The sequence below is a fragment of the Hyperolius riggenbachi genome, chromosome 1 (genome assembly GCF_040937935.1).
Source record: "Hyperolius riggenbachi isolate aHypRig1 chromosome 1, aHypRig1.pri, whole genome shotgun sequence".
NCBI classification, from domain to species: domain Eukaryota; kingdom Metazoa; phylum Chordata; class Amphibia; order Anura; family Hyperoliidae; genus Hyperolius; species Hyperolius riggenbachi.
In genome coordinates this window covers 217936684-217952593 of record NC_090646.1, presented here as the reverse complement: position 1 = coordinate 217952593, position 15910 = coordinate 217936684, and the positions used below count along the sequence as shown (strand labels likewise).

Below are 15910 nucleotides of genomic sequence, written 5' to 3'. Positions count from 1 at the left end.
GCACCAGGACATGAAATAGGGGTTGCTACATATGAAAGAGATTACTGCAATTAGGGGGCAATGCATGACAATGGAAGCTGATGTTGTCCATGAAAGAGAAGCGCTCCAGTACATAGATGTGGGATATGGAAGAGGGAGCTGCACATGGAATGGGAGGGGTGCTGCTGCACATGGAAGTGGAGCCCCAACATACTTGGCCTAGAGGCTGAAAAAGTATAAGTCCGACTTTGCATAGTCATGCCACTACTATCCCAGAGAGGAGCTCACAATCCAATCCCAATTTATCTAATCCCTAATCGTATCACATTTCACAGAACTGATATTGTATGAGTGTCTATATTGCAGTTTTTGTGAATACGTTATCTAGATGTTTATGATTAGTAGTATTATTTTCATATAGCACCAACATCTTCCACAGCACAGAACAGAGTATATCGTCTTGTCACTTAACTGTCCCTCAGAGGGCTTCACAATCTAATCCCTACCACAGTCATAGCCTAGTGTATGTATCATAGTCTAGAGCAGTGGTCCTAAAACTAAGGCCCGCTGGCTGAATGTGGCCCCCTGAGGCTTTTTTACCGGCCCCCTACACACAAAATGTATTACTTATAGATGCGGTCAGCTACATCTTTAAATATTGGTGGTCCGCATATAGAATAGCAGTGCTGGCACTACCCATCCACATGGAAGCCAGAAAGCAGTAATTCGCTGGTTTCCAATCAAATTCCACATTAGGTGACACTGTTGTCCAATTGGACTGCAGGTTGTCACCTGGGTAAGCTTCACTGTCTGACTCACAAAGACTTCTGAATAATTTTATGTATACTTTGGCCCCCCAGCAGTCTGAAGTATGTTGACCCGCCCCTCGACCCAAAGTGTTTGGGGACCCCTGGTCTAGGGCCAATTTACTTATTTGTATGTTTTTGAGATGTGGAAGGAAACCGGAGTGCCTGGAGGAAACCACAAAGACTGGGATTTAAATTGGGGACCCAGTGCTGCAAGGCAAGAGAGCTAACCACTACGCTACTGTGCTGCCCCTGTGTATACAATGTCAGAGTACTGTGCTTCTCTTTTATTAGCTGAGCCTTTTGTAGTTGTCTGCTGAAAATCTATTTTCAGATGAACAACTGCTGAAATGGAATGAAGTGGAGTAACAGCTGATGGATATTGTAGTGGGATTGACTTTCATCTTTGTGTTTAGCGTTAGTCCCATAAACAGCTTTCATGGCGGAGGACTAGGTGACATGGATGGATGAATACTAGGTGACACAGAATATCTGCAAGGCTAAAAATCTTAGGTTCCTCCTGAACCAAAGTCTTCTTCAAGTGTCCCTTGTGTTTTTGGTTTGTTGTAATGTAATAAGCAACGTATATAAGAAATAACTGCAAAGATTGTCTGAACATGAATGCGCCAGAGCCAAAGCTGCAGAAGACACAATACAGGAAACGCATCAGCACACACGAGTGTGATGAAATATGTGGCTGTGACAACTGGAGCAAAAGAACAGAAAAATAAGAATACCTGTACAAGTAAATGTATAGAAGAGTAAAGCCCCAAATGCTAAATTTGCATCAGAAACATTTTCTATATCTGTATATTTCTACTGGCTTTGGAACACAGAGCAAACAAATATTCTGTAGTGATCCTCCTGACAGCACTCAGAATGTAAATCAGGGTGAGGAAAGGGTGAAAAAGATTTCAAAATGGGCATGCATTGACTCTAAACACTAAATAATAATAAAGTATGTATTATTCGGCATACAAGATGCCCTTTTTCTTCCCAAAAAATGGGGAGAAAAAGTCCCTGATTTACGATCGCCCGCCGATCTGCGACTCCATGTATTCTCCCCCTCCCTGTGTCTTCTTATGGCCTGCTCTCTGCAGGGAGGGAGGAGAGGAATCAGCCACCTAGCAACAGGCCAGATTTAAAGCACGGGCTGTTTGCCCTGTGCTGTTCTATACTATACTATCCAGTGCCGTTCTTTTACTCAGGTAGGAATCAAAAACAAACTTTGTAAGAACCTATACGTTGGTTGCTATTGGCAACAGCACAACACACCTTTTACTCCGGCACCAGCAACTCATTAGAGCTGCAACTCACAGCGACAGCATACAGGAGATAGAGCGGAGACAGCCGCCTTCACCTTTAAAGGGTCACTTAAGTCACAAAAAAAAATGAGTTTTACTCACCTGGGGCTTCCCTCAGCCCCCTGCAGCTGTCCAGTGCCCTGGCAGCCTTACTCCGATCCTCCTGTCCCTGCGGCGGGGACAGGAGGATCGGAGCGCGAAGAATCACGTTCCTGGCCACAATAGCACCCTCTATACTGCTATTGCGGCAAGGAAGGCCGCAATAACAGTATAGAGGGTGCTATTGTGGCCAGGAACGTTAAGAATCATTCGCGTTCCCAGCCTGTCGGCGCCTGTTGCCGAAACTGGAAGTAGCCGCCGGCGGGGACAGGAGGATCGGAGCGAGGCTGCGAGGGCACCGGACAGCTGCAGGGAGCTGAGGGATGCCCCAGGTAAAACCTCTTTTTTTTTTTTTTTGTGACTTAAGTGTCCCTTTAAGGGATTTATTCAGCAATCAGAGTTATACAATTATTCCACCAGGCATCTTTTGTTACATGTTGGTTTCTTCAGAGTATAAACAGTCTTTCCTATGTCCTATGTACATCACATATATTTACAGCATACAGACATGAAGCTATTATTCTAAATAGGAAGCGTAGAGAGCAGGATAGCATGCAGAAGAAGAAGTCCCCTCTGCCATCCCATCTCTAATGCTGGATACACACGTTGCGTTCGTGCACTCGATTTTCCCGTCGAATCCCGTCGATTTGTTTATTTCCAACATGTCCGATTTGGATTTCGATGGATCGTTAGGTCGATTCGGCATACTTTGCATGCGAATCGACCTAACGATCCATCGAAATCCAAATCGGACATGTTGGAAATAAACAAATCGACGGGAATCGACGGGAATCGACGGGAAAATCGAGTGCGCGAACGCACCGTGTGTATCCAGCATTACTTTAATATGAACATCAAAGAGTTAAATTCTGACATCACCCGAGCCATACCCCCAAGCCTACAATTGGTTGACATGGGCATGTGACCCACCTCATCATCTAGTGCGCCAGTGCTTCATGCCCTAGATGCACGGAATGCAATGTTTTCTAAATATCGGCTCTGTTTACCTTGCCCAGTCAATCTCCGCCGATCTCCACCTTTACCTGCCCCTCTCAGTGAAAGAAGACTGAGAGGGGCGGGGAGAGGTGGAGATTAAGTTGAGCAGAGGCAGAGCTACTACACAAAGTTCTGCCTCTACCAGGAGGTAGATTTAAATACATTGTTCTGCTGAGGGAATGCGGCATATCAGATATGGTATTATTGCTTAAAGAGGATCTGTAACCTCAAAAAATCCCCTGGGGGGTACTCACCTCGGGTGGGGGAAGCCTCCGGATCCTAATGAGGCTTCCCACGCCGTCCTCTGTCCCACGGGGGTCTCGCTGCAGCCCTCCGTGCAGCCGTGACGTAATATTTACCTTCCTGGCTCCTGCGCAGGCGCTCTGACGGCTGTCAGCTCCGAACTACACGGAAATACCCGATCACCGTCGGGTCTGCTCTACTGCGCAGGCGCAAGTTTCCGGCGCCTGCGCAGTAGAGCGGACCCGACTGAGATCGGGTATTTCCGTGTAGTTCGGAGAGGAAAGCAGCCACAGCGCCCCCGCTGGAGCCAGCAAAGGTAAATATTGAACTGACAGTCGGCACAGTCGCCGGCTGTTCGGAGGGCTGCAGCGAGACCCCCGTGGGACAGAGGACGGCGTGGGAAGCCTCATTAGGATCCGGAGGCTTCCCCCACCCGAGGTGAGTACCCCCCAGGGGATGTTTTTCATGTTACAGAGTCTCTTTAAAGGGAACCTAAAGCAAAGTAAAATTATTTAAAATAAACACATGATGTAGCTGCAAATGAATATTGCATACTAACCTCACAGTCAGTTCCACTCAGAAGCTCACCGTTTTCTTCTTACAGTGATCCCTTCCAGTTCTGACAATACTTTGTCAGAACTGAAATATACCAGTTGAAGTCAGTTATATATCAGCAGCTGTCAGTTACAACTGAATGTGCAAGGTAATGTCCATGTTTCTCTATGGCTCAAGTGGGTGATATTACAGTTTAACAGTGTGCTGACCAGGAAGCTGTTATGGGGTAATGGCCATTTTTAAAATGGAGGATGGAGAATTCCATTGACCACAGTGGACAAAATGGAATGCAGGAGAGGAGAAAGAGATGGAGTAGTAGACTACACAGGAGGTAAGTATGACCTGTGTATGGTTATTTTGACTTTTTATTTTCAGTTCAGGTTCTCTTTAAGATAACTGGACAGTAAAAAGAGGTATTTTTATGGCTTCAGACTCTCTTTAAAAATGGCTATTGTTCAGCTACAGATTTAATCTTCCATGTAGTTCAGCCCTAGAAATGATTACTGGCAAACCTCTCAGCTGCTTTGCACTTTATCCTTCAGAAACCTATTATGTATCCAATAATTTTCTATCGGCCAGCCTCAGCTTATACAGCATTATTATCAATGATTCATCATTAGTCATACTATTTAGCACATCAGGATGTGGCTTAAGAGTGAATACACTCCATGGCAACCTGATTCTACCAAAGCACCTGACTTATTTTCCAACATAGTACTAGATTGTATAACATATTCTCAATGTATTATTGCTGTTGATAGGTAAGCAGGTCAACATTTCAATACAGTGCTCACCTCCATGACCTTGAGTTCACTATTGAGTTCAGGTGATGTTGTTCTTAGCACCTGTGGAGAACACATTACAAAAATGATTTCCCAGGAAAATACATTAAAATCAGCATCAATCCAAATGCAAGAAACATTTGTGGTTTCCCGGCAGGAAGTGCAAGTGGGATTGATTATGTGCATAGAAGAATAGGGCATCCTTGGATGTGTACACTTCTTCCCTGTGTAATGAATGGGTCCAAGCGGTTAATCTAGAAACAATAGGATGCCAGAAATCACACTTCCTGATTTGTGAGGGCTTCTGTCTAATCCACTTCTGGTCACACATATAGAGTAATGAGAATTCTAGAAAGTCCTCTGTAGGGGTGGTCAGAAATGCCCATTTCCGATTCCATGGAAATTCCAATTTCCGTCAATGCCAATTTCCGATTTCTGTTTTTCTAATTACGCCTTTTCCACTTTTCCTATTTTCCAATTTCCAAGGTGTATTTTATTTGTCATTTTTTGCATCGCAGAATGGAAAAATGACAACAACAAAAAAATCGGAAATTGGAAAAACTTATTCTGATTGGTCTAAAATTACCGCAAAAAACAGATTTTTGTGGAAAAATTCTGCATTCTCTGATTGGTCCAATGCTTCTGAGTTCTGTAATTGGGCTAAAATTACCGAGTTGCAGTAAATCGGATTTCCGCTGAATTTCGAGTTCTGATCAGAAATGCCACTTTCCGATCGGAAATGCGGAAAATTCGATTCTACGAAATCCAAATGAACATATCTTACCATTGTCATGGATCCTACGACTATTAGAAAGTTATAGGAGCTGAAGACTAAATGGACAGGATGTTTTTTAATAGCAACAGGTAGCAAATTGTTTGTTATATTATTGATCTTTAGGCCACGTTCACATCATCAAACTCGGATGGCCGTGCGTTTGGAACGCATCTGCATTTGTATGCGTTGCGTGGCTGATCCCATCCCATTCACTGAAAGTGAATGGGTCAGCCGCGTTTTTGTTACAAAATGCATGCAGCATGCGTGCGCGGACCACACTGATCCGGAATGCATGCAGTGTGAACATCAGACAGTGCAGTTTCTGATGTCGTGCGTGTCTGCCTTCTGCATGCGTTGCCGAAATCCGGACGGCAACGTGTGCAGTGTGAACGGGGCCTTACTGAGGCTAGTTTCACATTTGAGTGGTGCGATCGTCCTGCTGCAGGAAAGCCTGGGGCGGAATGATCACACCACACCATTGGCCGATGCATATTGCCCCCCCCCCCCCACATAGAGGCATTGGGCTGCTTCTGTGCTCCTCCCAGGAGGAGTCTGCACTGTGCTTAGCCCAGTGTTCCTCAAACTAAGGCCCGCAGGCCGAATGCGGCCCCCTGAGGCTTTTTCACCCGCCACTTTCAAAATCTATTACTTATAGATGCGGTCTACTGCACCTTTAAATATCTGCGACCCACATATAGAATAGCAGTACTGGCACCACCCATCCACATGGGTCCAACTGGACTGCAGGTTGTCACCTGGGTATGCTTCACTGTCTGTAGCAAAGATGTTCTTCAGACGCCACGTGAGTGGCTGCTTCTCCTCGGGAGGAGTTCTCCTCTGTGTTGCAGGACATGCTATCTGCACATGCTGTGTTAGTGGGCATACTATTGGATTTGGTTAAATGGGAGACATAAGGGCTGCACATGTTAATAGGTAATAGTTTACACTACCTAGGCTCAATGTAATGTTTTCTACATTTTATGTATACTCCGGCCCCCCAGCAGTCTGAAGTATGTTGAACCGACCCTTGACCGAAAAAGTTTGGGGACCCCTGGCCTAGCCTCTGTGCACACACCCCGTCCCCCAAGTGGCAGTATTAAGCAGCCCACCCTTCAAAATTAGGTAGGTAGCCTTTGTGGTATTCGTGCGACCCCCACGCCTCCTCCTAATATCAATCAGCATGCATAGTTGTGCAGCAGTCAGAGCCCATTTTATTTACCTCTTTGAGCAACTTGACGAGTCCACTCCCCTCCTCTCTCTGCAGCTGAACACTGTGCAGCTTTGCTCTGCCATAAGACTCCCAATGTTATGCCCCGTGTCCAGGTTATCAGTCACCATGTCTGGCAAATTTGCTTTTGAAATGCTAGAAACTTTTTTGCTGCAAGAATTGTGATTATTTTTCCTACCAGAATTTTGTCAGTGAAACAAGCAGACAGAGCTCCAGAAATTACAGGAGAGTCCCCGTTATACGGCACCCACAGGGATTGGCTGATGCCGAATAAGTGTGCTTTCTGGTTGCTTGAGACTGAATGTTAAAGATTGGCCTAGTTAATACAGTACAATCCCCTACTCTGGATACACACCATGAACTCTGTATTAAATGTTAAAATACAGTAATTGAAAGTATATTAACCTTGTGAGGGCCATGAGCACAGCAGAGCCTACAAGAAGCCTAAATAGTTGGCCTTCACCACTGTGAGTAATGCTGAAGATTTCTTCTGGTTGGTTGAGACTTCTGGTTAGTTGAGTTCTGGATAACTGGGACTTATACTGTACTTATAAGTGTAGGTCTAGCTATGTGGGGTATGTGTGTTCCCTCGCCCTTATGTTACAGTTGTGGTGCAATTAGTAAAAAGAACTCTTAGTTGTCTCAGAGTCAGACATGTCTTTCATGTGTCGTTTACCTCTTCTTAAATATTAATATAGCTCGGACTTTATTGTCAAGTTATGTTTTGACTTACATATATTGTATGACTGAAGTCTAAAATCCATTCGTATACCCTCCCCCTGTGCCTTCTGTCCCTGCTTACCTAAAATTGCCTGCTGCCCTGTTTGTGCTAGTATTCTATTGGTTAGAAATATGTCTAGAATAATGGATTACTTAACCACTTTAGGACCATAGGCTTACACCCCCCTGGTGACCAGGCTATTTTTTACAATTTAGGCCACTGCAGCTTTAAGGGCTCACTACAGGGCTGTACAACTCAGCACAGTGACCCCCCCCCCTTTTCTGCCCACCAAAGGAGCTTTCTGTTAGTGGGCTCTAATCCCTATCGGCATGTTTGTTTATTTGTGTGTTTCTCAGTGTTTTTTAAATTTTGCTATTTTATTTCCTTTTTAACCCCACCCTCCCACCCCCCACCAGCCAATCCTAGCAATCCTCTCTCATAGGCATCAGCCTATGAGAGGGGATCACTCTGTGAGTCTCCCCAGGGGAGACTGTAGATCGCAGCGCTGTACACTGTAAATAAACAGTCTTCTAGAGGCCGCTGGGAGACTGATGATGGAGCAGAGCTCAGTCATTCAAGCAGAGATGCACGCTCATTGGCATGTGTGATCTCCTGCAAAACCCCGCCCCAGGACTTCACGCCAATTGGCGTGGAGCAGTCAGCAAGGGGTTAAAGGACATCTGCAGTGAAAAGATTATAGAGACTGCTATATTTTTTAACAGTAAAAGAGACTGCTATATTTATTTCCTTTTAAACAACACCAGTTGCCTGGCAGCCCTGCTCATCTATTTGGCTGCAGTAGTGTATGAATTACACACTTGAAACAAGCATGGAGCTAATATTGTCAGATCTGACAATAATGTCAAAAACATCTGATCTGCATAAGCTTGTTTAGTGTCTATGGCTAAAAGTATCAGAGGCAGAGGATCAGCATGACAGCCAGGCAACTGGTATTGATTAGAAGGAAATAAATATGGCAGCCTCCATCTCCCTCTTGATACAGTTATGCTTTCAGCTAATTATCCTTTTTACCTCAAAATAATTGTTCATTACTAGTGGAAATCTAGCCTGGAAACAAGGGTCCTTAGACACCGGAAACCTGCCCAAATACCACTTGACTGACCTCTATTGGAGCACCTCCTGCTCGTTCTCAACTCTTCTTTCTGCATAGGACAGAATCATCCATTTAAAGGACACCTGAAGTGAGAGGGATATAAAGGATGCCATATGTATTTCCTTTTAAACAGTGCAAATTGCCTGGCTGTCCTGCTGATCATAAGCCTCTAATACAGAGGTCCCCAAACTTTTTCGGTCATGGGCCGGGTCAACATACTTCATACTGCCGAGGGGCTGGAACATACTTAAAATGATGTTGAAAATCATTACATTGAATCTAGGTATTGATTCCCCCAATTATGCCTGGAGGAGAACTCCCAGCAGCAGCCATTCAGTCATGCGGCGCCCAAAGAATGTCTTTGTGCATCAGATGGTGAAGCATACTCAGGTGACAACCTTCTGTCCATTTCGACAGCAGTGTCACCTGATGCAGAATTGGATTGGAAGCTAGCGAATGACTGCTCACTGACTTCTACAGTATATTCTGTGGATGGGTGGTGCCAGCACGGCTATTCTATATGTGGGTAGTCGATATTTAAAGGTACAGTGGGTCGCATCTATAAGTTATAGATTTTGTGTTTGGGGGGCCAGTAAAAAAGCCTCAGTGGGCCACATTTGGCCCGCGGGCCTTAGTTTGAGGACCACTGCTCTAATACATCTAGCCATAGACCCTGAACAAGCGTGCAGATCAGATGTTTGAATGAAGTTTGACTGGACTTGCTGCACGCTTGTTTCAGTCACCACTGATGCAGCCTCCATATCCCTGTCACTTCAGGTGTTCTTGACAGCTGATCCATACATTGGTCAAGGTTTGACTGTCCTGAGACAGTTTCAGGTGACCTTCACCTCTTGTCTGGCTTTACTAAATCTGCCAAGAGGGAAAATGCTCTCTTTAGAGTTAAACCAGAGATAACGTGCACTGAGAAGAGATGAGCAAAGGATAGCACTGCCCATTTTTCCTTCACTGTTCTTACACTTGCAATAAAAAAACTCCACACAAACAGGCCTATTTACTGCATAGTGTACACTGCTTAAACCGTACTATAAAGCTCGGTTTTGTGGGAACAGGCTTGTAAGCAACATCTCAAATGTTAATGTTTCCTTTAAAACCAAAGCTACCCATAATAAGGAAACATTTGCATCCTGTTTCTTATTTTTCTACTGAACTGAAGCAGCAACATGGACATTTCATTAGGATGCTGAGACAGATAATGCAGTGATGGTGTGTGTCACTTCTAGGGAGGTCCTCAATTAGGTGTTAGCAGATGCAGCTACAAACAGCAAAAAGTATGCAGGCAAAGCCACAGAGGAATACCAGGATGTTGCAAACACAAGGGTGGATTCCCACTTCCTGTTTGTTAATTTGCATGTCTTTTATCTCAATGTTGTATTCACTAAGCCAGTGGTTCCCAACCTTTTTGAAGTCATGACACATCTCGCCAAATGCACAGATCTCTGTGACACATTACATATGTATAATAGAAAAATACTAATGACAACCACAAAATGAATGGAAAGAGTGCATTATCCTGAATACACTTACAAATGAAGCCTAGAACCTTTCATGAATATTAATTAAAACAGTGGGACAGTTAGGACCCCCCCCCCCCTCCAGATTCGGAATGATCGCACAGCACCAGACAATTTGGAGCACGCCTTAAAACCGCAGTGCGCCCTCCCAAAAAAACACCCTCAGACTCAGTTTAGGTGGGTAGCCAGGTGTAGTTGCCCCCAGTACAGGTAGCCAGGCATTGGTGCCCTCATTATAGGTAGCCAGGCATAGGTGCCTCCAGTATAGGTAGCCAGTCATATGTGCTCACAGTATAGGTTAGACAGGCAAAGGTGTCCCCAGTATTGGTTAGCCAGACAAGGTGCCCCCATATAGGTTGCTAGGCATAGGTGCTTCTAGTATAGGTTAGTCAGGCATACGTGCCCCCATTATAGGTAGCCAGACATAGGTGCCCCCAGTATAGGTAGCTGGGCATAGATGCCCGCAGTATAGGTAGCCAAGCATAGGTGCCTCCAGTATAGGTAGCCGGGCATAGATGCCCCCAGTATAGGTAGCCAGACATAGGTGCCCCCAGTATAGGTAGCTGGGCATAGATGCCCGCAGTATAGGTAGCCAAGCATAGGTGCCTCCAGTATAGGTAGCCGGGCATAGATGCCCCCAGTATAGGTAGCCAGACATAGGTGCCCCCAGTATAGGTAGCTGGGCATAGATGCCCGCAGTATAGGTAGCCAGGCATAGGTGCCTCCAGTATAGGTTAGCCAGCTATAGGTGCCCCCAGTAGCATGTTCTGGCAGCTGCTCACTCACCAGCTCCATGCGTTCCAGTGCTGACGTCCCTCTTCAATGCCCTGCTCTATCTCTCACCTTACTGCTCCATTTTGCCACCCTCTCCGCACATAGTTAGAGCAGGGCTACAAAAAATGGCCACCGATATCCACATTGAGTGGCGACATATACCCAAGGCTGCCGCGACACATAAATGGGTTGGGAAATGCTGCACTAAGCTGTTTATTGAAAGTGGAAGTGGTGTGCATTAAAATAATGATTGTACGTAATGTAACAATGAAATTCTTAAAAGGCCACTATCACAAAAAAAAAAAAAAAAGTAAAATACTGTACATGTCAACTCATACAAGTAAAGCATCCGTTTCTCCCAAAGTACAATGCATTATAAATTACTTTTTTCCTATGTTGCTGTCACTTACAGTAAGTAGCAACAGTCTGATAAATCTGTTTGGACTAGCCCATCTCCTTATGGGAGACTTGCATTTTGGAATCTCAGCCTTTAGTGCTGGACATCCTTGTCCCGGCCCTGATTATATGTATGTATCTTAGATTTCACTCATTTTTGTGATAGTGGTAAAGTAAATTCACAGATGTTATGTTGTATTGAAGTCTGAGCTTGTCCCTTACCAGTCGTTATTCATCTTTTATTGTGAAGAGCAGGATTAGGAAGACAAGAGAGGAGGAAACAGAGAGCAGCAAGAAAAATGCTAATTAAGCCATTTAGGAAAGAAAGAAAGTTAATGAAAACATTATTTGCACCACAGCTGGCTTTAATTTTTCATGTACCCTTGACAACAGATTGTTTTCTTGCTCCATTTATTATTTATTTATTATAATTTAGTATTTATATAGCACCGACATCTCCTGCAGTGCTGTGCAGAATATATTGTCTTGTCCACAATCTAATCCTTACCATTGTCATACGCCTATGTATGTATCGTGTAGTGTACATATCGTAGTCAAGGGCTAATTTAGGGGGAAGCCATCTGTATTTTTTTCAGGGATGTGGGAGGAAACCAGAGTGCCTGGGAACATACAAACTCCATGCAGATAATGCTCTGGCTGGGATTTGAACTGGGAAACCAGCACTGCAAGGTGAGAGTTGTATCCTCTACCGTGCTGGCACAGTGGTTAGTCATGAATTGTAGATAAAAGACCTGAGCTTTAGATAACAAGCCAGAGGCTCCCTTTGGAGTAGGAAGTGAAAGTTCCCATGTACTCTATTTCCTTACCCAGAAAAGCTATGGGCTAAAGGTAGAAGTACAGTTGGCAAACATTCCTAAACAGCCAAAATTGATACAGCAAAAACTAGACACTGGAGCTGTTTTTCTATCTTCTAATGAAAAAAAGCCATGTTGCATTTCTTGAACCAAGTTAGTTAGGAGAGTTCGCCTTTTAGTGAACCACCTCCAGCAACATCCAATATGGCTGTCGGTTGCTATTTCATACTAAACCATTAACAAGTGATGCAGGTTCCCAGGGCCGGGCCGAGGCAGAGGCGACAGAGGCTCCAGCCTCAGGGGGCAGTGAAGAAGGGGGCGCACAACTCACTCAGCTATCATTACACTATTGTGTTTGAAGCAGAGAGAAATAAGAAAAGGGGATACATAGTACTGACTGCAAGCCAGATAACTAGAGATTAAGGTGTTGGGGGGGGGGGGGGTTGGGAGCCCCGGGGCACCTCTTAGTCTAATAGCGATCAGTGTGTGACAGCTGGAGTGGGAGGGATGGAAGGGCGCACTTTGGTGTCTCAGCCTCGGGTGCTGGAGGACCTTGTCTCGGCTCTGCAGGTTCCTCTGAGGTGTGGAGTTTAAGTGGTGCATTGATATTTACCAATGGAACCTACAGTACAAGGAGTGATGGACTGATGACCAAGTAGCTGCCAGAGGATTTTTGCTGCAAGATGCCAAAAAGTCCAATGGGTGACCATTGCAGTGAGTGTCAGTACATAGAAAATGAGACAGCCAGACAGAAAATTGATCCAGGAAGAAAATGTGTAGGCTTGGTTGTGTGTGCGTGTCTGTGTGTGTGTGTGTGTGTGTGGGGGGGGGGGGGGGGTTGACTGAAACTGACAGCAGTTTGCAAGTGGTGGAGGAGTGCACATGGACTAAATGAACTTTAAATGACAAGGCGCTAAAGACAATTATAGGTGTTATTTGGCTAAAAGAACCGCTCTTTGAAAGGAGGACCACCTGGGCCCTGGCTTGTTTTCTGATGTAGGGGTATGGCTGAGCTGTTATTCACCATATAACAGTGCAGCAGCTGAGGAGGTAAGGGGGATATAGCCAAGTGTCAGTAAGGCCTAGGAAGTTAAGTTTAACAGTGTGTGTACAAGTTTGTTTCATAGTGAGTTATCTATTGCTATATATGCCTTGATTTGGATACTAGAGTACAAATCATGGGTAAAATAGTTCCTTACAAAATTCCTCTATGGTCTATCATTGTAGAGTATCTGTAGATTATGCAGAAACTAATAGCTTTAGATACAGACGTATATATATTTCTCATTTTAAAACACAAGTAAACATTTCCAACCAGATATTTTTAATCTTGCAGAAAGCTAGTCTCCATAACAGAGTCATTTGTCAAACCATGAGTAGGCTGCTGTACGGAAATAAATATTATCATAGACCAAAGGCAACAACATGCCAGCCGAGGATATGTGAGAAACAGACCTCCAATTTCACCTTATGAATTTCTGTGAATTAAAAGGAAAGTTTCTAGTATTTTGCCTTCCCAACTGCCTTAGCAGGTAGCGTGCCAATAAAAATGTGCATGATTCTGCTTGATCTAGACATGATGACGATAGTGCCCTGACCACATGTCTGGCATCTGCTCGAGGTGCCGGTGGTTATGGCATGTGTAGGCATTTGTTGTGCTCCTGACATTGATTATGACTTAATGGGGATAGGAACAGATTTGATTTAGGAAGGCAGCTCTGTGAAATGTGTCACGGCAGTTCGTTACACAGCGTACTTCCTTTATCTAGCATAATCTGTTACATATACAATTTTTTTATGCATAATGCTGTTCAACATTTAGCTACATTTTACACAAATATATGCTTTGCTACTTAGCTGGGAATTCTCTGACTTTCCATAAATCCATTTTTGCTATTAACCACTTGCTGGCTGCTTAAGTCCCCAACCCCCCTTTCTTTACCCCCAGATTAACCAGTATCATTACACATAATCTCCATAAGTGAAATATAAAGCAGGATGCAATGAAGCAGGCAAAGACATTTAATAACAGCACACGTTAAAAAGGGCACAAGATAATGCCGATAGTAGAATATCAGTAATGTTACCGATATTCCGCTATCCCATCTCTGCAACCAAATTCTCAAATTAACCCTCTACTCCTAACAATAACTCTCCCACTACATATGCCTGAAGGTGGCCACTAACTGTCCAATTTGTAGCGAAAAATCGTTCGAGCGATTAGAAATTCTGATCAGACGAAAAAACGTTCACCACACCATCAACTACCAATCTTTGCTTCCTATTTATCACGACCACCAAGAAAATCCAAATTTTCGTTCGACGAAAATTCATTCGGGCGACATTTTTTTCACTCGTTCATGATCGATTGTGTCCACCAATGGAGATTATTTACAACCAATCCGATCAGAATTTCTGATCGCTCAAACGATTTTTTGCTAGAAATTGGACCGTTAGTGGCCAGCTTAACACTAACTGTCCTTACCTACTCCTAACACTTACCTTCCCCCTGTATATGCCTAACACTAACCTACACAGAAACCCTGAACCGAAATTACCCCCTCAACTATATTATAGCCGAGCACCTATTTCCGCTTGCCTGTCGCTATGCCCATAGCTGGAGTTTGCCTACACTATAGGCAAACTCTGGTACCCACACTATACCCTGGGTGCCGCTATAGCCACTAATTATATAGCAGCCTATAGCAGTACCCAAAATACAAGCCCAGCTTTTTGTCCTTTTTATTTGCTTTCGCAGATGGCACAGTACGAGCTTGATACAGTGGACTTCTTGACTGTCCTGAAACCCATAAAATAAGTAGTGTTATTTTGGAAGGTCAGGTCATATTAGTGTTATAGGGTCAGTTAGTATAGTTATTGGTTAGACTTATTAATAGAGTAGGTTCAGGGGCGTAGCAATAGGGGTTGCAGAGGTTGCGACCGCATCGGGGCCCTTGGGCCAGAGGGGCCCCGAAGGGCCCTCCCTCAACTACAGTATTAGCTCTCTATTGGTCCTGTGCTCATAATAATCACTTCTATTGATACTTTGAATAGTGGTAATCATTAACAAAGTGCTCCCCATCCCCTTCTTGCACCTCTGACACTGTAGTTGCCATTGGCAGGTTTTGGTGCGCCGTATCAATTGTTATGTATAGAGTGCTTGGGGGGCCCCATTGTTAAACTTGCATCGGGGCCCACAGCTCCTTAGCTACGCCACTGAGTAGGTTGGCACAATTTTCATTAGGGATGACTGAGTAGAGGTTTAAAGTTGTGTATAGTTGTAACGATCTGTGTCAGCAAAAGGCAGAATTCTGATTATTAGGTGATCTGCAGTATCACCAATAATGCAGATGTATACCTGATTATAAGATGATCTGCAGAATCACCTATAATGCTGGTATATCAGAAGTTGCCATGACAACAAATACAAAAGATGTAACGTGTTTGGTGCAACAGTAATGCAGATAGCTCACCAAAAGAGCTGGTGAGTACTATCAGTAACGTAAGCCTCACCAGAGGAGCTGGTGAGCACTTATCAGAGCAGGAGCTATTACCAGAGGAGCTGGTGTAAGATAACAAATACATTAGTTCTCACCAGAGGAGCTGGTGGAGACTATCTAAGCAGAAATCCTCACCAGAGGAGCTGGTGGGCACTAATAGTAATAACCTCACCAGTGACAAGGGCTCACTGGTGAGTAGAGTAGTCAGACAGATCGGTTTGGTAACAGACAGGAAGATTTAGTACAGAATGAGCAGGCAAGAGGATCAAGGTAATTCAGGCAGAGTTAGCA

The 15910-nt window shown here is 44.3% G+C and overlaps 1 protein-coding gene across 3 annotated transcripts in view; it reads left to right on the top strand.

Annotated features, from left to right (window-relative positions):
- MYOZ2 (myozenin 2) overlaps nt 1-15910 on the top strand; it is a 115793-nt gene that overhangs the window by 51649 nt on the left and 48234 nt on the right. The window lies entirely within an intron of this gene.